General features: G+C 51.1%; 1 long non-coding RNA gene across 1 annotated transcript in view; it reads right to left on the bottom strand.

Moving 5' to 3' along the window:
- LOC132526451 (uncharacterized) overlaps window positions 1–17149 on the bottom strand; it is a 53626-nt gene extending 36477 nt beyond the window's left edge. Inside the window, exon 1 of the long non-coding RNA XR_009542581.1 lies at window positions 16921–17149. This is a non-coding gene — a long non-coding RNA (uncharacterized LOC132526451). The remainder of the gene's footprint in view (window positions 1–16920) is intronic.
- Window positions 17150–20473: the final 3324 nt, after the last annotated feature.

Raw genomic sequence — 20473 nt, 5'->3', positions numbered from 1 at the left:
AATAGATAAACTCCATCTGACAGGCCCTCCCCTGGAGTCCTGAGGTACCATCAGTCCTGGGAAATGACTCGGGGCTGCGGGGGCGGGGGGGAAGGAAAAGACACACAACAGAGATTCCTTGGTCTTGACTGGAGTGAGAGAGCCCATTTAGTCAACTCCCTTCACTCCAGTCAGATTCAAACAAGAACTGGGACGTGGATAGAGAAAGGGAGGATGAGCAGCTTGGTGACTGGACTGGACCTTGGAACTGGGAATCAGTCAGTTTCACGTTGGGCTACAGCCCTGACACATCTACCTGTGACATGATAACACCCAAATCTAAATGTCAGACCCACATCTCCAGCCCCTACTGCCCCTCTCTTCCTGGAAGCATGTAACCAACCCAGTCACTGCATGTCCCCCTTCACTCCCCACCCATATCCACCCGTCCTTCTGCATCCCTTCAGCTAATGACATGCTTCCATCATGAATGACCAGCCCATCAAGCTAAAAACTTCTGCCACCCTCCTCTCTCCCTTCTTTCTCATCCCCCAGATCCATTTGGTTACCGACTCCTGTCCTTTCCACTTAGACACATCGTCCAAATCAGGCCCACCGTCTGCAAATCTGTTACCACCAAACAAAGTCAGGACCGCGTCAGGATTGACTTTAAGTATCAATCCTCTGATTCGTTTCTCTACCATCAGTCTCTCACATTCCACGCCCTCTGCCACAATATCATAGATGGTATTGTACTAAAGAAAAAAAAATCAAATCAGACCAGTTCCTGATGAAAGACCTTCACCAGCTCAGTGCTGCCTTAGCAAGGCCCACACCCCCGCCAGCCCTTCACAATCTGACCCCTACCTTGCTCGGTGGCCGTGTCTCCCACCCTCAAGCCACAGTGCACCCTATCATGACCAGGGCAACCCATCCCCTCCCATGATTTTGGGCTGATTTTGTTCTTCCACCCCTGCCTGGGGTGTCCTTGCTTCATCTCTGCCCGGTGACCCCTTCCTCATCTCTCGAGGCCCAGTTCTAAAGACATCCCTTCCGAAAACTGATAACTAACGAGAACCTGCTGTACAGCACAGGGAACTCTACTCAGTGCTCTGTGGTGACCTAATGGGAAGGAAATCCAAAAAAGAGGGGATATATGTATACGTATAGCTGATTCACTTTGCTGTACAGAAGAAACTAACACAACACTGTAAAGCAACTATACCCCAATTAAAAAAAAAAAAGAATAACAAAAATAAAGACATCCCTTCCGTGATGTCTTCCCTGGTGTGCCAAGACAAAGCTAACCCCTTCCTCCCCGCTTTGCTCATTTCACTATTATAGCACTTATCACAGGTTTGTAACGATCCCTTCCTAAGTCTGTCCCACTAGAATGTGAGTTCCTCAAGTCTGCTCCTCATGGTTTATTCACATTTGCTTCAGCATGTGGCCTTTATAGGCACTTCTTCGATGTTTTACTAAACACATGAACAAGAGGCACATAAATGATGACCAAGCAAGTTGGCAGCACGGACCCGGATAAACCACCACCCTCTGTGGGTCTCGGTTGCATCATCCCTGCCACGAGGAAGTTTGAGCTCTGAAAACCCCATCTAGCCCTGACATTACACGATTTTATGAGTTTTCGCTGAGAGATATTGGTGACTGGGCTTCTCCGTGTGAGAACTGAAGCTGAGAGCTGTAAATATGTAAAGCAGTCGAGAGCCTTCTGTAAACACGGAGGCACAGGGGCCCTCAAGGGCAGACAGGTTTATGCGGAGGTAAGCCAGACGTCTTCATTAAGAGCACAGCAGTGCACAGTATCCAAACATGATATGAGAACTTGCAGTCTGATATGCCTGCAGAAACCCAGCCCCAGTCCGTCAGAGGAAAAAGGACAGAAGGGGCCAGGAAGGGACAGAAAGTGCCTACAAGCAGGTGGGAAGCTGGGCGACGGAGCACGGGTGGTCGAGCAGCCACGGCCCTTCCCCAGCACAAAAGCTGTCCTCTGCCACCCGATCTGCCGCAGGCAGAAACCTTCCAAGTTAACCAGACCGTCCCACCCACTCCCCCCAGGACCTGCGTTAACAGAACCGGCGCCTGCGCTGCTGCTAGCTCTGCTTCTCCCACCTGGAAAGCCTCTGTGGGCCCCTCTGCCCATGTATCCAGCGCTCACGTTCTTAATGCCCACCCTGTCGTCCACCCCAACCCAAAGTGACGTCTTCCTTCTCCTGGAATCCCGTAACAGCTCAGCTGCCTGGCTTGACCAGCAGCTGTGTACCAGTATCCAGCGTAACACAGCACTGACAAACAGAAGACATTCAGTAAAGGCTCTTCTGGGTGAATGACCAGAGCTAAGGGGGCCTACAGAGAGGCATCCCTGCCCTCGAGGAGAACTCCGATGTAGGGAAGGAACAGCTCAGTGGAGGAAGAGCTGTTAAGAGAAGTATTCACAGGAATATACCAAACCGTAGGGTTGTTGGTTTTTTGGTTTGGGCTTGTTTGGGGGATTTGGGGGGAAGCTTTCCTACTACCCACGTCCTCTCCCCAAATACTCTACAAGCTCCTTGTGGACAGAAACCAAGTTTCGTCTTTCCTCGCACATACACACCAAGTACATATTTATTGACTGATTTTCTGCATAAAGCCAGGATTACCTAAAAGAGAAAAACTACAGAAAAAGTAAGTGGAGGAAAAAGTGTCCTCAGAGAGGCTTCACCTAAACGAAGACAACTCAGGAGCTCGGTTAAGACTGAAAATGTTTGTTAGGCTGCAAGGAAAAGCATGGAAGAAAAACACCGAGAGGAAGGAGAGCAAATGGACAAGGGAAGTTGGGGGAGGATAAATAATCATTTCAAAGAAACGCGGGGGTCTAGTTAAAAATGGACACACTTAGCGTGGACGGTGGCAGGTCACACAGCGCTGGACACATTATGCATTTCATTTCAGACAGAGTCACTTTCCTGTGGGGAAGACTGACGGGAACCAAAGCAGGTTCTGTCAGAAGGTATTCGCTGGTTACTAGAAGAGGGAGAAGGTTCTGGAGAAATAAACCTAATCATTTCCTTCTTTGAATGATGGAAGAGCTGGGCTTTACACACACGGATACAGAAGCCCAGAGATGCCTGAGAATGAACAGGAGACTCGCTGATACAAATAATTTCATTCCTATGGCTCGGCTCAGGAATGCTGTGAAGGAGGGAAGGAAGGAATGAGGGAAAGAGGGACGAGAGGAAGCAGGAGGGCAGGGAGGAGGGAAGGTCCACCGCCCAGTCTGGCTGCACCGTCCATGTCTCTCCTGTTTCCCCTCATGTCCTTCCCAAAGCTCTGCAGAGATACTGCCCAACCTACCACAGTGAAATTTAAGAAAAACAGAAGTACGTGGGGTGTAAAACCTAAAGGAAGAACCTCAGAATCCTAAGAACCACTGAGTTAATGGCCTCCCTTTAATTTTCTTCACACTGTGGAAAACAATACGCCTTGTTTTAATAAGATTACTGTGTCATATTTCTTGGCAGGCCTGGCATCGGGGAAAGGGCCATATCACCAGCACGGATTACCGTTCTCTTCCTGTGAAACGCAGGAGCTGTTTTTTTAAGGTGGAAACAATACTATTCTATCTTCACTACTTGTCTGGAACATGAGAAGAAGTGTCCTTATAAGGACGAGGAGGGAGGCAAATAAGATGGGCCAAGGTTTTCTTTCTGCCAAAACTTTTAAACCCAAAAAGATTGATTAAGTGAACATCAAAGGCAAACCAGAGAAGGGGAAGGAAGTCAGAAAAACTTCAGACAGAGTTATGTACGGAAGACAGGCGTAACCCTAATCACTTTCCCTTAATCACAGCGGGAGTGCTGTGCCTGGCTAAGAGGGGATGCTTACTGGGGATGGAGGGATGGAAGGATGGAGGGATGGATAGGTAGGCGGATAAGTGGGTGGGTAGATGGGTGGATACAGGGGAGGGATAGGTTGATGGATGGGCGATCTGCGGGAATTAGACCCCTAGGCCCTAAGAGGGTCACCTTCCTAAATCACTACCCAGTCATAGGGCCAAGTCCTAAGGGAATTATCTCAGATAACTGCTTATGCTGTGATACAAGGAAGAGCAGTACTTCAATTACCTTTAGATGTGTTTTTTTAATGGGTATATATACACCTAGTGCCATAAAAAGGTTTATTACCTTTGACTCAGTAACTTCACTTATGAGAGTTTATCCTAAATTTTTTTCTCAAAAGAAGAAAAAGTTATTTGCATAAAGGTGGTTTTAAAGCATAATCTATAAAATTTAACAACCATAGCAACCTACAAATATTAAAGTAAATTATTTCAATTCTATAGACTATTAGCCATAAAATAACGAGAAAAATTATGAAAAAACATGGAAGAACGCCTATGGTAAGGGAAAATTCAACACTATATGTACATGTTTAAGGAGCATGTGTAAGTCTTGCAATCACAAAATATAAATAATAATTTCAGCTTTATATGTAACCGTGATCACAACTATGCAGAGGTATACCTGCATGTCAAGAGGCTGGAAAGAACCACCCAAAAAATAACATCAGTAAATAGGTTAAAATGGTAGAATTCTGGTGAATTATATTTTTTAACTTAAAATTTATTAAAATAGACTTGAGATATTTAATTCACTTTCACGTAAATAATATTTTCAGAGGAAAGAAGAGTAAGAAAAACATATTTTAAATGATTACCAGAGTTGCCCCAACCAGGCCCTAGTTAGCTCAGCATCTTACATTAAGTCACTGGGGAAGAGCCTAACGGTGAGGAGGGAGGAGGGGACATCTCTGAGCAGAGGACACTCTCAATGAAAGGGAAACGGGGAAAAGATAATATAAGTCTATGCAGGAATGTCTCTGAGAATCAGAGACTCCTGTCTTCCTCCTTGCCTAGTTCTCTCCCTCCATCATCTCTTTACCTGCCCTCCTTCATGACATTTCTACCCAGACACAGAGCTGGCAGCCCTTCTCAATGCTCTCAACATTTTATTCTCACGTCCTCTACGACTCCATGCCCACAGCCTCCAATACCTCAGCCTTAAAATACCGAGCATCTTAGTGTTCTATTGCTGGGTAGCAAATTACTACACACCTGGCCATACAAGACCACACCCTTTTATTACCCCACAGCCTTCGGGCATCAGGGCTCCGGGCTCAGCTCAGGGTCTCAGGAGGCGGTGATGGAGGCTACAGCCGGGCTGCATTCTCATCAGGAGGCTCAACTTGGGAAGAATCTAATGCCACTCATTTAGGTTGTGGGCAGAGGTGGCTTCCTTGCAGACGCATGACAGGGCCCCCGCTTCTCACTGGCTGTCATCCTGAGGCTGCCTTCAGGTCCTGGGGGCCCCAGGAAGTCCCCGCCACGTGGCACCCTCCACAGGCAGTTCCGTGTTTGCTCCTTGGAGACCAGCAGCAGTCTCCCATTCTGGTCCACCTCCCACCCTGACTCTCCCTCATCACCACCGCAGCTTCACGTAGACCTCTGCCCCTCAAGACGCTCATATCTATCTTGGCTCCACTGACAGACTTCCAAAGGAAGCCACACCCTCCTGTTCAGGGAGCCCCAGGGATCTCCCCTTAGTCCCTCCCTCTCGTCAAGCTCCTTTCTTCCCTGGGCCTTCTGCTCTGCCCCTCCCCCTCTTCCCTCCCCTCCCCCCCCCCCCCCCCGCCCCTCCTTTGCCGACTAGCTCCACCTCGGTCTCAGTTTCCAGGGCACTTCCTCAGAGAAGCCTTTCCTGACCCTCAGACTAAGATGTCATAAAACGATTAAATAACCTTTTAGTAATTCCGGGTTTAATGCTTACTTGCTCTACAGTAAGTCCCCTACATACAAACGACCTCCGTTCTGAGAGCGTGCTTGCAAGTCCAGTTTGTTTGTAAGTCCAACAAAGTTAGCCTAGGTACCCAACTAACACAATCGGCTGTAGAGTACTGTACTGTAAAAGGTTTATAATGCTTTTCACACCAATAATACATAAACAAACAAACACGAAAAATAAAGAAAACAGTTTTAATCTTACAGGACAGTACCTTGAAAAGTACAGGAGCACCAGCTACATCACCGCTGCTTTTACGCTTGCTTCCAGACATCCTGGGCTTGAAATAAAGATACTGTACTACTGTACTCCATACAGCACCGTAACGTACACAAAAGCACAACCACTTGTAGAGGATGCACGCACGTGACAATGTACACCAGACACGTGAACTAACTTATCTAATCGGACATGCGAACGCACGTTCGCATCTTTGAAAGTTCGCAACTTGAAGGTTCGTATGCAAGGGGCTTACTCTATTGAGTTGTAAGCTCTATGGAAGAAAGAAAATGTCTCCACCTTGCTTGTTCCCTGCTGTAGCCCTGGTGCTTACTTCCTTCAGTGCCTGGAGCACACCAAGCACTCAGTGGATTTATGATGAATGCATTAATTAATACTGTGTAGGCAACATCTCTGAACCTTCCACCCAAGCCTCCATGCTGTGACTTCTGAGGCTGCCACCCTCCTGAATCTTCTCTCCCCAGGTTGTCAGCAGTGTCTTCCTAATGGCAAAGTCTTCCCACCTCTCACCGCTACCTGTCTGTAGCCCCTAGCACACGGACTCCTCCCTTTCTCAAAGGCTCTCCTAGCCTTGGCTTTGGAGCCCTAAACTCTCCTGATTCCCTTCCTCGCCCTCTCATCACCCCACCTGTGTTGCCTTCGAAGATCATCTTCCTCTTCTAGAATTTCTGCTTCACCTCCATGCGGAGAAAACCCAAAGCCAGTACCCTGACCGCATCTGAAGCTGGCAGCTGGATCCGCAGCCTCTGCAGCTTCAGTGATTTACCAACTGAACTTGAACTCAACCTCAGAAAGCCCCCTCCCCTTCCTTCCTTGGTTCCTCATCTCTGTTGTCTGTTAACGTCAACATCACCTGAGTTCAAAGCCTCAGAGTGACCGTCAGCAGCTCCCGGCCTCCCCCCAAGTCGTCTCCTGCGCCCAATCCTTCCTCTCCGCCCGCTTGGCACTCATTCCTCCTCGTGTGCATCCCAACAGCCTCTTAAGTGATGACCCCCACCTCCAGACCCAGAGGACCGCTTACCAGGTGTCTTTCTAGAGCACAGTTCTGGTCATGTCCCTCCAACACATGCTAGTCCACAGTGACCATCATTTGCCTAAAAAAAAATCCAGACTCCTTATATGACCTTACGTGGTCCCCACGACCTTGCTCCCAGGGCTCTTCCTCACCTTGCCTCCACCCTCACCTGCACTCTCATCTTATCTCCCCAAGGGGGTCACTGCTTCCACAACTGCTCACCTCTGGGCCTTCACTCAATGGGCTGTTCCCTGCTCGTAAAAGGCAAAACTAAAACAACAAATAAAAGCACCTGCCTACCCCTCCAGGGCCAATTCAAATCTGACTTCCTCCAAGAAGACTGCAGGTCCAGAATCTGCTCTTTCCTTTGCGTTCCAGCCTCAGCCTGTGCCACTGCTGGAGCACCGTGCGTGGTTTTGTAATAACCCTTCGGGCATGGCTAACCCCTACCACTAGACTGTGCTTCTCGGAGACCTGATCGTCTCCATCTGTGCCGTGTCTCCCGTGCTGAGCCAAGCCCCGGCCCAGAACCGGTGTGCTATAAAAGGTCCTTATGTTGAAGGACCAAGGTTGGCCCAGTGTGAGGCTCCCTTTGCCCAGGTCCCGAGAGCTGCTCCTGTTAGTTTGGAGCGATTCAGGCTCGCCTCTACCACAACTCTTTACCTCGGCAACTACAAACAGGAAATCCAGGGGGAGGAAAAGCTGTGGCTGATAGAAAAGCAAGCTCTCAGCCCAAACCTCCAGCTGCCTTGTTAAAATGAACAAGCAGCAGAGAGAAACCTGTGGCTTAAGAGTTGGGTTTCTTATTGTTATTACACACACACACACACACACACACACACACACACGGTATACCTTTCCCAGGAATAAGCTGGCTTTAACAAGCAGCTGAATGAACAAATGGAAGATGAGAGGCAGAAAGAGATCTGGGGGCTAGAGCACAGAACCAGTGGACCTTTTTAAAACCCCCATGAGGAGAGTGGGGTGTTACAGTGGGCCTGACTGTGCCAGGGGGTGTCAGAGCCCCCCAGATAAAACGAAGCCTCAGAGCCAGGACCAATCAGAGACAGCACAGCTTACACAGGTCACACTGTATCTGCCTCTCTCTCCTCTACATGAGTTCAAATCCCAACCGAGTGTCCAGCACAGCAGGTAAAAACGGGGGCTGTGCTGGCATCGTGGGTCTGTCCCTTCCTGGGGAGGGGGGTCCCTGTGTCTCAGGGCCTCTCTGCTATGATGGGAATAGAATCACAGTGCTCGATTCTCAGGGCTCTTAGGCTTACAATTTGGGTTGGCCAAAAGGTTCGTTCCGGCTTTTCCATAACGTAACATCTTACGGCCTTTTGGCCAACCCAATAAGTGAGATAATATACGTAAGCAAACAGTTCAGAGCATACTCAAACCCTCCATCCATCCATATTAGGGTTTTTTTCTTTCTTTTTGGCATGTCCACTGCACGTCAAACACTGCTGAGTGAAACTGAAATTTAGATTATTATGTGGGTGTTACCTGTCAGGGAGAGCTCCCAGCACTTAGACGGGGAGGTGACGGCACCAAGCAGGACCCACACGGAGGCCAGGGGCAGTCGTGTGGACCCGGGGGCTGGGCTGCTGCAGTACTGGGTGCTCCCACCTTTTTCTCCACCACCTTCGTTTCCTGGGAAAGTCCAGTTGCCCCGGGCCCAAGGCATCCCCCATCTGTCAAGGCAGGGTCGGCCCCAGAAAGAGTTATTGCCAAACTGCCGTGCTATCCCAGTGCTCAAACTGAAAAGAGAACTGTTCTCAGCAGGCTGGGCCTGTGAACTCTTTTCAAACTGCGTCCAGCTAGGGAAACTCCGTTTTCCCACTGGTGTTTGCCCAGGAGGCTGACACACACCCCGGATCCCCTTCTACCCTCCTCACCATCCTCTCCTGCTTCTATGGACGTCCATGGCCTTCAGCCGAAATCAGGGGTGCGCTGTGCACATGTAACAACCAGCTGTCGTGTGCCGCTTTCCGTGGTGTAAGTGCTCTCACCACGGAGTTGGGAAGAGATGCCCTCCGTCAGGTCTTGTGACCCCACGAGCCGGCTCCAGGACACGGAGCCCTCACCGTGCCCTCCCCTCCTCCCCCATGGCCCTGAAGTCCTATCTCCAGAGGAGCTACTGCAACTGCCTTTATTCTTTCTACCTCCCTCATTTCTTTCAGGTCACTGAAAGTGAATCATCCTTTGGAAGGCAAGTCCTAGTGTCAAGGAATCTAGGTTGTTCTCAATGCTAGGAGCGTCCAGGACGGCCACGTACAGCCACTCGGCCACGCAGGGCACAGCTCCACCGGCACCATCCATGGGGACTTTAATGTGAATGGTAACCCCAAGATTGGTGCGGAATGAGGGGCCTGGGAGTGTCTGCACTGCAGTGAAAGGGCGTTCCTGAGTTAGGGGCAGAACAGAAACCACAAGGCTCCCCAAGACCCCCATTCCTGGGCGAATTCTTGGTCTCAGCATTATCTCCAGCTGCCGGAGACTCTAAGCAAATTGGTGCTGGGGGGTCTCGGCAGGTCACATTATCCTGTCGTCTCCAAAGAAGCACTTAGACATTCACCCTAGGAGTTGCCTCTCTGCCAACCTACTGAATCAGTTCATTTTTTAATTGATTCAACAAACAGAGAGCATCTCCTAGGTTCCAAGGAAATGCACTGAACAGAATAAGAAGTTCACAGCCTAGTGGGTGACCCAGACAAGCAAGCCAGCTCTTTCTCATCACATTGAGAGATTTGTACACACCAGGAAAGGAGCATCACCACAGGTAAATTTACATCTGCTAATAGCGACCGTGTATTGAAGGCTTACTCTCAGCCAGGACTCTGCTAAGCATCTGCTCGATGTTATTTAATCGTTACAGCAATCTTATAAGGCAGATAGTATTATTCCCACTCATGCACGAGGCTTTAGAGGCCTGGAGACATCATGACTTGCCCGAGGGCACACAGCGAGGAAGCGCACAGGTGGGTCTGGCTACACAGCACTTGCTCTTGAACTCTGGGCTACACCAGACCCCAAACTGTCTTGCAGTTAATGGTGGCTAATCTCTGGTCAGTTAAGGGCCAAATCTTTCTCTGTATCCTCTGGGGGCTGCTGAGCTGCAGACTAGCCAGAGGGACCCAGAGAAAGAGACCGTCCAACTACCCAAGGAACATGCGGTCCAAGTGTGGAGTCGAACAGCCACCAGGCCACTGCAAGTCACCCCACTCCTCGAGCCCACTTCAGATGCTTCCTTGGAAATTCTGACTCTGAGATCTTAAATGGCAGCTCAGCGCTATTTCTGAAAGCACACATGACAACCAGCAGACGTTTGGTTTTCTTCTTCTTAACAGGCCCTTGTTTCTAAAATGGAAAACCTGGAGAAACCAGTGGAGTAGAGACAAGGTTTTAAGTTGAAGGGAGAAGGGTAAAAAGGAAGAGGGAATTTCACTCCTGGAAAATCATTCTGCCAAGCCAGACCCCCTCAGATGAGGCAGAAGATGGAATTTGGGGACACGATGACCTCAGGAAAATCTCCAGGGACTCCAACTAGCCTGGTTCCAATGACACTTAACAGCTCATCACCCTTGCCAGCTTTGGACCCAGCTGAGTTTGGCCTTTTGAAGCCCTGCAGAATCTAGCCCACTTGCTTCTCTTCCTGATATGCAGAGATCTCAGAAAAAGTAGCCAATCCGATTCCCCTCGGGTAACAAAGCAGGATTCAAGATGTAAGGAGAGAGGCTCCCTCAGCTGTCTCTAAGGTCAGAAAACAAGTCCATGGCAGGCTTTGGAAATAATAGGACTAATTTCCCCGGGCTTTGGTTTCCACAGCCAATCTAAAGAAATCCAGGCAAAGGATCCAGGGCCTGAAGCAAACACACAGTCCAAAAAAAAAAAAAAAAATGATTAAGAAGAGAGTTTGTGCGTCACAGCAATTGGAAAAATCAGGACATGACAGTTTCTTCAACGTCTGTCTGACTGCACAAAGTAACACAAGTCTTAAGACTTCCTTCTCCATTCCTTCTCCTGACCTCTGAGCCTCAGGTATCCCGGAAATCCTGTCCCACTTCAAGTAGCTAATAGACCTAAGAGTTTTCTTTTCTGAGCACAGAGAGAGTGGGAATAAACACTAGTGACTGAGAAACCGTGGGTGGGACAAGGCAAAATTCCAGGTGGACTTGTGCAACGGAGAAATGTTCCCAACTCTTCTCACCGGTGATGCTTCTGATTGAACAGGGCCCACACCACAACATCCAACCATTCCTGTGGTCCGCAGGCCGCGGTTGCTTGGACGGGGCCATCAGGCCCTGAGCCAGCCAGATTGTGGAAGTGAGTTCCTCCTGGCAGTAGGATTCCCTGAGCTCTGCAGCCAAAAGCCACGTGGGGACAAGGCAAATCCAAAACTTGGCCCCTACCTGGAAGCCACAGCTCACATCAGAGACTCAAGGAAGATTGCCCTTGGGCCTCTGGCCAGCTCTGACCCCTGTGGCTGGAGCCCTCAAAGAAGGTCCCTGGATGGCAAATAAAAGACTTTCTTTGGGATTCACAGTCTCTTCAAAGGATGTTCTCTCTGGTCAAATAATACAACACACATTTTTCAGGGAAAGGGAGAAAGCAGAGGCTGGGGCAGCACCCAAGAACGCCCCCAGGCCTCCTCTTTCCCCCATCACCTTACGGCAGAGGAGAGAAAACCTGGGCTGGCCCAGGCCCACTGGGACGAGGGTGCCCAACAGACCGGTGCCCAGGCTCATCCTGGGCACATCCCCAGCTGGGAAACCCGCCTGGCTGGGCTGCCCTCCTTCTAACCCTGTTTGTCTTATTTTCTCCAAAGAGCCCCCTGGACAAGGAAGAGACAGTTAGAAATCACTTCTTTTCAGATCTTGAAAATGAGGCTCCTAAGGGTTGTTGAGTTAGGGAGGAAGGGGAATATTTGCGTCTCTCCCCTTCACCCCAGTGGGTTCCTAAATCTAGTTGCCAAAGAGGTTCTGAGGACTTGCCGGTTGTTCTCAGATGCCTCGTTCACCAGCCCTGAGCCTGAGCCCAACTCGATCAGCCCAACATCTGGAGAAAGCTCCTGTCCAGAACCTTCTCCTCTTCTTAGTGGAGGGAGTCTGGGGACATAGGAGTCCCTGTCCCTACAAGAGACTCATTGGAAGCCTGCAGATGACTCGCTCACAGGAAGAACATCTTCCTCCTTTTAGAACCCAGGGTCCCAGCTCCCAGATCTGCGCTCCCCATGTTTCTATATGCTATTCTCATTTAGTTTTAACTTCAATTTTCTTTTTTCTCCCCATCAACTACAGTCTAAAATCCATTGCAAGGTCATGCCCCAGGAGACAGAGCTAGGAATCCAGCAGTGCTTATGGAAGGGCCTAAGGACCTGGGGTTCCAGTGCAAGTGGTGTTTTGAATTTAAGTTGGTTCCCCTCCAGGATTTGGCACAGAGTGGTCTAGAGCAGGCTTCTCAGGATTTTCAAACTAGAATGCGGCAGGTGAGACTGACAAGCCAAGGTGGGGGAATCCAGAGCTGTCCCTGGAAACCCCAGGAGCGTTGATAGAAAGCCTTCTCCAAAACCCACAAGAAAAGGTGACCAGAGTGAGCAGATCACACTGTGCCATTAACTGCTTATATGACTATCAGCAAGTCACCTGTTGGAACCTTAGTCTCTTCATCTAGAAAATAAGAAAGAGATCGGGGAATCTGGGGTTAGCAGATGCAAACCAGCATATATAGGATGGATAAACAACAAGGTCCTACTGTATAGCATAGGGAAATATATTCAATATTCTATGATAAAACATAATGGAAAAGAATATAAAAAAGAATTATACATATGTATAACTGAATCACTTTGCTATACAGCAGAAATTAACAAAACATTGTAAATCAACTATCCTTCAATAAGGCTAAGAGCTACCGAGAGCAGGAACTCCATCTTTACGGCGTGCTATGTTAATGTGCTGTACGCTATATGCAAATGTATGGTGACGCAGGCTTCAGGATGGCTCACCCCTCCCGGCAGTTATCTCCCACCTACTCACAGGGCCCTGTGCCAGCCCAGCTGGGGACACAGCCATGAGGAAACAGGAAATCTCTCCCGCAGGGAGCTCAACCCAGCTAGAGGGAGACAGGACCCTTCATGAGCAACAGACACAACTGTTCTCGGTGCTCTAACGGTGGGATAAAGAAGGTCCAGAGGAATCGCTCAGAGGGACATACCAGGAGTCGGGGAAGAAACGGAGTATAACCAAGGTCTCAATTTACGGTTGTGGTTTGGACGTGAGGGAAGGACAGTGGAAGCAGAAGGCACAGTGACAGCAAAGGCATCCTGGAGTCCCGGGAATGTTCGTGGAATGATGAACGTGGGTGAGGGCCAGGGGCAGGACAAGGAGAGGGACACCAGGTTGGCAGGACAAGCAGGGAGAGAGCCGAGGGCCTTGAACACCAAGCTGGGGAGAAGAAAGTGTTCTCAAAAGACAGCGAGGTTGGCTTTCGTGCTGCCTCCACCTTTGCCCTCCCTTCAGCCTCCCAAACCTGATCGGATCCCAGGCCGTCACGTCCCGGGATGAAACGAGCCCAGCCTGCCAGCCCTGTGCTCACGTGACCTCAACACCAAAGAGTGGCCAGGTCCGATCAGAGCATCGCCCACCGCACACTTGTCTTTTCACATGAAACTCTAGACCATGGAAGGCCAAAGGCAGCGACACTCCAGACCTCTCCTCCATGGGGAGGGGCTCTGGGCCAATCGCCCCTGTCCAGGGCAGTCACTGGCTGGGAGTGTAGAGGTCCAGGCTGTGCCAGGACACTGCCTCCTGACTCGTTCGTTTTGGTACAGCACACATCACAGACACAGCACTGAGGCCATAGGATGCTCCCCAACCCCGCCGGGTCTCCTGCTGAGCCAGCTCCAGCCCAGCTCCAGGGGAAGGATGGCAACGGGGCTGCCAGTCAGCTTCTCCTGCGGAGGCGTCTCCCCCATGCACTGAGCAGTTATCTCTAAGGGTGATTAGGAAATAAAACAGCTCCTTTCCCATTAGCCGCAAACTGGCCCATTTGGGCCCTGAGACAGCCCAGCTCCAGGAAACCCGGGCTCAGCAGATGGCTCAATTAGAGCAGGTGGTCTCCCCACCCCGTACCTTCTCCTTCTGCCTTTTCTTGTTTGGGGCAGCAGAGCGGGGCGGGGGGGTGCCCTTGAGGTTGAACTTGTTGAAAGTGCAAGGGGAAGAAAATTGTTCTCATCTGAATACACAGAGTCAGCTGTTGCCAGAGAGTGAAATCTACCCAGGGTGAGCTCCCCTTACAAGCCAACGCGGTATTGGGCCACAAGGGGCTCTTGAACTTGGGCCGGCGCTATCTGGGTGACCCTGGAGACGGCTGCCAAGTAGACGGGATGCCCCGAAGGGAGGCGAGACAGCAGGGGTGGGTAAGGGTGCGGGCGGCGGGGAGATCTTGGCCCACACTTGTGTTGCAGGCATTCAACACACACCAGCCCTCCGTCCATGTCAGTGAGGGAGGGGGCGGGGGACGGGGGCACCTGCACCACAGAACCCAGTTCACAGGGCCTGTCTCTGACCCCTCAGCCGCGGGGCTTGCGGGTGGGATCTCTGGCGGCTGCATCTCCAGGATTTCTGGGAAGAAGCTGATGTAGTGAACGGGTGCCCTGGATACTCCCGGTGATGTGACATCCTGAGAACATGCCCCAGCTGCTTTGGGGTCACCCAACCCTACCAAGCAGCCTGCCTGCCGCAGAAACTCAGAAAACTTTTCCATTCTGAGAGTTACAGCAAATGGGCTCTGGAAAAAGAGAGCAAAAGGACAAATGTGAAGGGAGGAATGGGGAGGGATGGGGAGTGAGTGAAAGAAGAGAAAGGAATCTATGTGGTACCCTAGAAAGAGCGCTAGAATGGTCCAGAGACTGAGTCCTGGTCCCTGCGCCTTTTAAACTAGCCCGATTGATAACTTCAGGCCAGACCCTCACTCTCCGGTCCAAGAGGGGAGCTGGGCTATGTTACCTGAGGTTCCGTCCAACTCTCAACTAACACGTGGTGAAACCAAAACACAGGAGCAGTACCTCCAACTCTGCCCAGGTCATGGAGAGCGTCATCCTGACCCCAGATGTCCCTGGCATCTGCTCCAGGGATTGAGAGAAAAGTGCTCTTCTTCTAAGACCTGGAGATGCTGTCGCACACGTTAAGCCAGGTAAGCCAAATTACATGGAAAATGCGTTTTCTGCACTAGTGGGAAAGTGTGCAGAGAAATAAAGACTCAGACAGCAGCATTTCTGCTTCAAAGGGGCAGGGAAAACCGAACATGGCAGGCCATTGACCAACAGCAGTAGAAGCATCCCTTGCACTGAGGCATCTTCGAGGAAGAAAGGGGCAACCTGCAGAGGGACATTCGCACTGTTTTTCCCAGTGGGGCCAGCTCTACGCCACAATCGCCACTCCTCCTGTTTACGTGGTGCTTGACACGTTCCAAGGCTCAGCATGCGTTCGACTTTGCTCCAACCTCAAAGCCCCCAAGTAAAGGAGGTGGCAGCAGTGTCTCCACACGGATGAGAAAACCAAGACTCGCAGGTTAAGGGACATCCAGCGCTTCCTCCACACCTGCAGCCATCTCCCATGAGGCTCATCTTTGGGGGCCAGTAGAGGACAGGCAAGAGCAGAGGGGAAAGTAGTTACAGTGCCAAGGACTGGGGAAAGGAGCCTTGGGTTCCATTTCAGGGTGTGTTTTATATCTCCATTTCTTAGTATCCCCTCCCAATTCCCCCAACTCTTCAACATACATCAGAAATGTCAGTGCTTCCTGGTCAGGATGTAACAAACTGCAGACTAACAAAAAATGTCATAGAACAATGAGAAGGGATCATCTAATCTACCCTGTCATTTTACAGATGGGGAACTGAAGCCCAGAGAGGTAAAGTGACTGGCCTAAGGTCACACAGCTAGCTAGCAACAGAGCCCAGGTTAGAACCTGCTATTCCTGACCCCTGACCATGCCGGGCAAGTCAGAACTCCCGGCCGATGGGAATGACTGGGGAAGGACCTGGGAAGTTCCAAACGCAAGTGGTCCCTCTGTGCCCTTCCCCCCTCCTGTCTTGAGGTCGCACCCCCAGGCCCATATGCTCCACATCAAAGTTGGAGGCTGAGCCAACAAGCCTTCCTCTCATATGGAATGACTCTGATATTCACGTCCGAGGCTCTCATTCCAACTGAAAACCTGATGCCAATCCAAATACAGCAGGCTAATCAGAAAGCTCTTGGTTCTTTCCCCTTGTTTACAGAGCCACACTGGAGGCCTGAGCCCCTCTGACATAACTACACAGCTGGTGCTGGGTAAGAGCTTCCCCCAGAGTGGCGAGGGAGGCCTCTCTGAACTGTAAGGGGTCTCCCTGCCTCTCTAGAGCATCGTGCGCTCCTTCCTTCACTCCACAATCACGTACTGGGGTCCACTCTTTGTCAGGCTTTGTGCTAGGAGCGAGATCCACAACTGCAGGTGAGACAGAAAACCACCTTCGAGGAGCCTTCCTTCTAGCTGGGAAGCAAGTGACATCTACATTTTCTGGGCAAATTCTGAGTCGAAGGGAATCAGTCGAAGGGAACTTTTTGGATTACAAAACCCAAAGCAGTGGCATTCCAGCCCAGCAGGTCAAAGTGACCTGGCAACTCCAACTCAGTGACGTGAGGCTGTAAATGTATTATGGACAGGGGATTTGGCCAGTTATCTGGGGGAGAATTTATGGAGCAGGCAGGTCTCAAACAAATCTTGAGAGAGAAAGAGGATTTAGAAAGATGGAGCCTAGAACCTATGGAGCAAGGGAGGGGAAAAAGAAACTAGTAGGTGGGCACTCACCATGCTCTGCTGTGGTCAGCGGGATGTACGAGTCATCTCGACCCCTCTGCCCACACTTGTGTGAAGTTGCCATCACTGCTCCCATTTCATAGATGAGGAAACTGAGGCTCAGAGGGACTACTACCCATGATCACAGTTCTGTTCCAGGCCCGTGTGAGTCCAAAGCTCACGCTCTTTTCACTGCGCTGTGCCCAGGGAGGAGCTGAGAGGAGACTCCGGTGCTGATTATCAAAAACTACAAAAAAGCAAAAGACAGCTTAGTTACAGAACCTGCAAAAAGGTGTGCAGTTTAAAACAGTCATTTGTTCACAGTATTTTTCAGTGACTGTAAAGCCATGCTTGTCTTATCATCACCATCTCCATCACCCATCATTCTGATGAGACTGTGTAATGAACGAAAACCACCTGCTAGATACTGAGCCAAGTTATGGTTCAATTTCATTCTCCCAATAATGGGTTTACTTGCACGATTACTGTCCACATATTACAGATGAGAGAACTGAGGCATGGGGAAAACTCACCCAAATTACACATCTAGGGCTTCCCTGGTGGCGCAGTGGTTGAGAGTCCGCCTGCCGATGCAGGGGACACGGGTTCGTGCCCCGGTCCGGGAAGAGCCCACATGCCGCGGAGCGGCTGGGCCCGTGAGCCATGGCCGCTGAGCCTGCGCGTCCGGAGCCTGTGCTCCGCAACGGGAGAGCCCACAGCGGTGAGAGGCCCGCGTACCGCCAAAAAAAAAAATCACACATCTCTTAAGTAGCACAGCTGAGATGCCAGCCCAGGTAGCCTGACCCCAGATCCCACAGTGTCAAGCACACTGCTTATTCTTTGAGATTCTACCTGCACGAAGTTGGGGGTCACCTCACAGATGTCACAGAGACAGAACACATGGCAAAATGTACAAGGAGGAAAACCACTGATCTGACTGGGCCACATGAAGTCCTGGAGTGGTCCTTGTGGAGGCACAGGACACTCCACAGGGACATCAGTCTGAGATGATTTATGGAGAGAATGGAGTTTCAGGAGCTGCAGGAGGAGGAGGACAAGGAAACCCAGGTGCAGCGGGTCCCACAGGGACAGGACGCACAACCTCAAGGCCACAGCTCTCGCAGACCCAGCCCTGGGCCCAATTCGGGCTCATGCCACACCACCCAAGCACCCCAAAGGCAGCTGCGTCCCTACGGAGTTCCTCTGTCCCTACCACGTGACGGGTGCCAGACACCGTAGCCTTCACGGGAGGAAATATATCTCGGAACCCGATCTCTCGTTACAGGACACGCCGCTGCTTCTATAGGCTGTGAGTGGAGCCCCACGGACCTTGTCTCCCCCAGCCCCCCATCACCTCCTCCACTCCCAGCTCTCCGCTTCTCCATAAATCATCAGCCCAACGGAGCCAAGTTCAGCTTCCCACCTTTTAAGTCTGGGGGCATTTATTCCTGCTGATAAACTGGATTTAGACAGCTTCGCAAGCCCCCGACTGCGGCCAACATTATGAAGGTGAAATACTCCTGGAGCCCCGTCCTGTCAAGGAGAAGAATGTACAGCACAGGCGCAAACTGGCGCTTCCCCACCCGTTTCTGTTCAAGGGAGAATTGCTTCTGTCAGGGACTGGAGCTGTGCTTGGGGGTTGGCTAGAGATATAAATCAGGATTATTACATTGGTGCTTCCCACCAAACTCCCAGAGAAGGAAGGCGGCCCTGCAGGCCTCCATCACAGCCTGCGGCTCCACCAAAACAAATAAGGCCCTGTGACCAAACCTGACCGCCACCCCGGCCGGCGCACGGCCGAATCCAGACTGTGAAGACGGCCGCGCTCCTCACCAGTTCTGCAGACTCGGGAGGACGGCTGGCATCCCTCGTGTCCTTGTACAAATCCAGGGGTCACGGTCCAGAACCCAGGCCACCCTGCAGCATCTACTGTTTCTCCTTTTTTCCTTCTTTCTTTCCGTCCTTCCTTCCCTTTCTCTTTTTCTTTCTTTCTTTTCTCTTTCTTTTTCTTTCTTTCTCTCTCTCTCTCCCTCTCTCCCTCTTTCCTTCTTTCTCCCTTCCTCTTTTTCTCTTTCTTTCTTTCCTCCTTTCTTTCTTTCTTTTTTTTTTAGGATTCTAGCCAGATCTTGCTGTGGAGCCTGTGTCAGACATCAGGAAATGGCGCTCCTCAGTAGGATGTGCTAGACTGAAAAATAAAACTGGTGTGATCCATGGAGGCAGGAGGGGAGCGCCGCCATCAGCGCCTCCCGTTCCTAGAAGCCGCGTGCAGACACCCAGCAAAGCTGGGGCACGCGCAACGCCACTCTGAGGCCCACGAGGTTAGAGAGTAGCAAAGGGAGGCCCAGGTCTCTGACTCCCAAGCCCACACGCCCCACAGGCCGTGCTCGGGGAAGCTTCCACTCACTCTCAGACGCTGCCCCCTGCCCTGCAGTTTCCTCACGCACGGGGAGGCCCCATGACTGACGGAGGCCAGGTGAAAGGACCAGGGGCCTCCAGAGTCACGTGTATCCACCTTGGCCTCCCCTCCCTCCACACCCATCTCGGAGGCGGGGCCAGCGTCACCAGCTCCCAGAGTGAGAGGCAGGCAAGTCCACCAGACCACTAGCGGGCGTCAGACAAAGGGACAGTAAAACGGGACGCAGAGAGGGCTGCACGGGCTTCATAACCAGGCAACGTGGAGTCCGATCCCCGCACCCCGCCAAGTACCAGCCGTGTGGCCCCGAGCAAGGTACCTGCTCTCCGTGGGACTCAGTCTCCTCGGCTGTAAAATGGGGACAGGACGCCCCCGCGCAGGGTCAGCAGGTGCCGCCCTCGCTGCTCTTGGAGTCCAGCCGGGAAAACCAGCCCCTCCCCCCGACCTCAACTGGGCTACTCTGCTTGGCCGATGGACCTGCTGAGTAGAGTTGGAGTAGAGTTGATGAACAATGTTGTGTTAGTTTCAGGTGTACAGCAAAGTGATTCAGTTGGTACACATACATGTATCTATTCTTTTTCAAGTTCTCTTCCCATATAGGTCAGTACAGAGTAGAGTAGAGTTCCCTGTGCTCTGCAGTAGGTCCTTGTTGATTACCTATTTCATATACAGCAGCGTGTACATGTCAACTTGATTTTAGTTCCTCCTTGTAAGTCTTGCATGGTGTCACTCCCCAAAACCCTGGATCAGTCCTCGGAAGCTAGCAAACTCCAGACCTGGCCTGGCAACCCCGGCTCAGCACCTGGCTCGGGGCTCCTGCCCCACCTCCTCCAGCCTCCACCCCGCCATCAGCATTGCCTCTCTCCTGGCCGCCCCCCGCAGACTGCCAGGCCTTCCCGCCAAGCACCCAGCCCCTGCCAGTCCTGAGAAGCTGGGATGGGAAAAGATACTTCTGTCTGCCTCACAGAGGTTGTTTTAAACAGGAAAAGTGACATATTACTATATGCAAATGCTATTAAATTCTGAGTACAAGAATTTATTACACAAAATTCATTCAGTCTGCTCTGTTTTGTAATGACTTTTCAGATAGCACATACGTTCAGTGTACCCTTCGAACTATACGATCCATTTCACAATCACCGAAAATGTTTT

The sequence above is a fragment of the Lagenorhynchus albirostris genome, chromosome 9 (assembly GCF_949774975.1).
Source record: "Lagenorhynchus albirostris chromosome 9, mLagAlb1.1, whole genome shotgun sequence".
In the NCBI taxonomy this organism is placed as follows: Eukaryota; Metazoa; Chordata; class Mammalia; order Artiodactyla; family Delphinidae; genus Lagenorhynchus; species Lagenorhynchus albirostris.
Note: the sequence above shows the minus strand (reverse complement) of the source record. Positions and strands in the feature narration are given on the sequence as shown.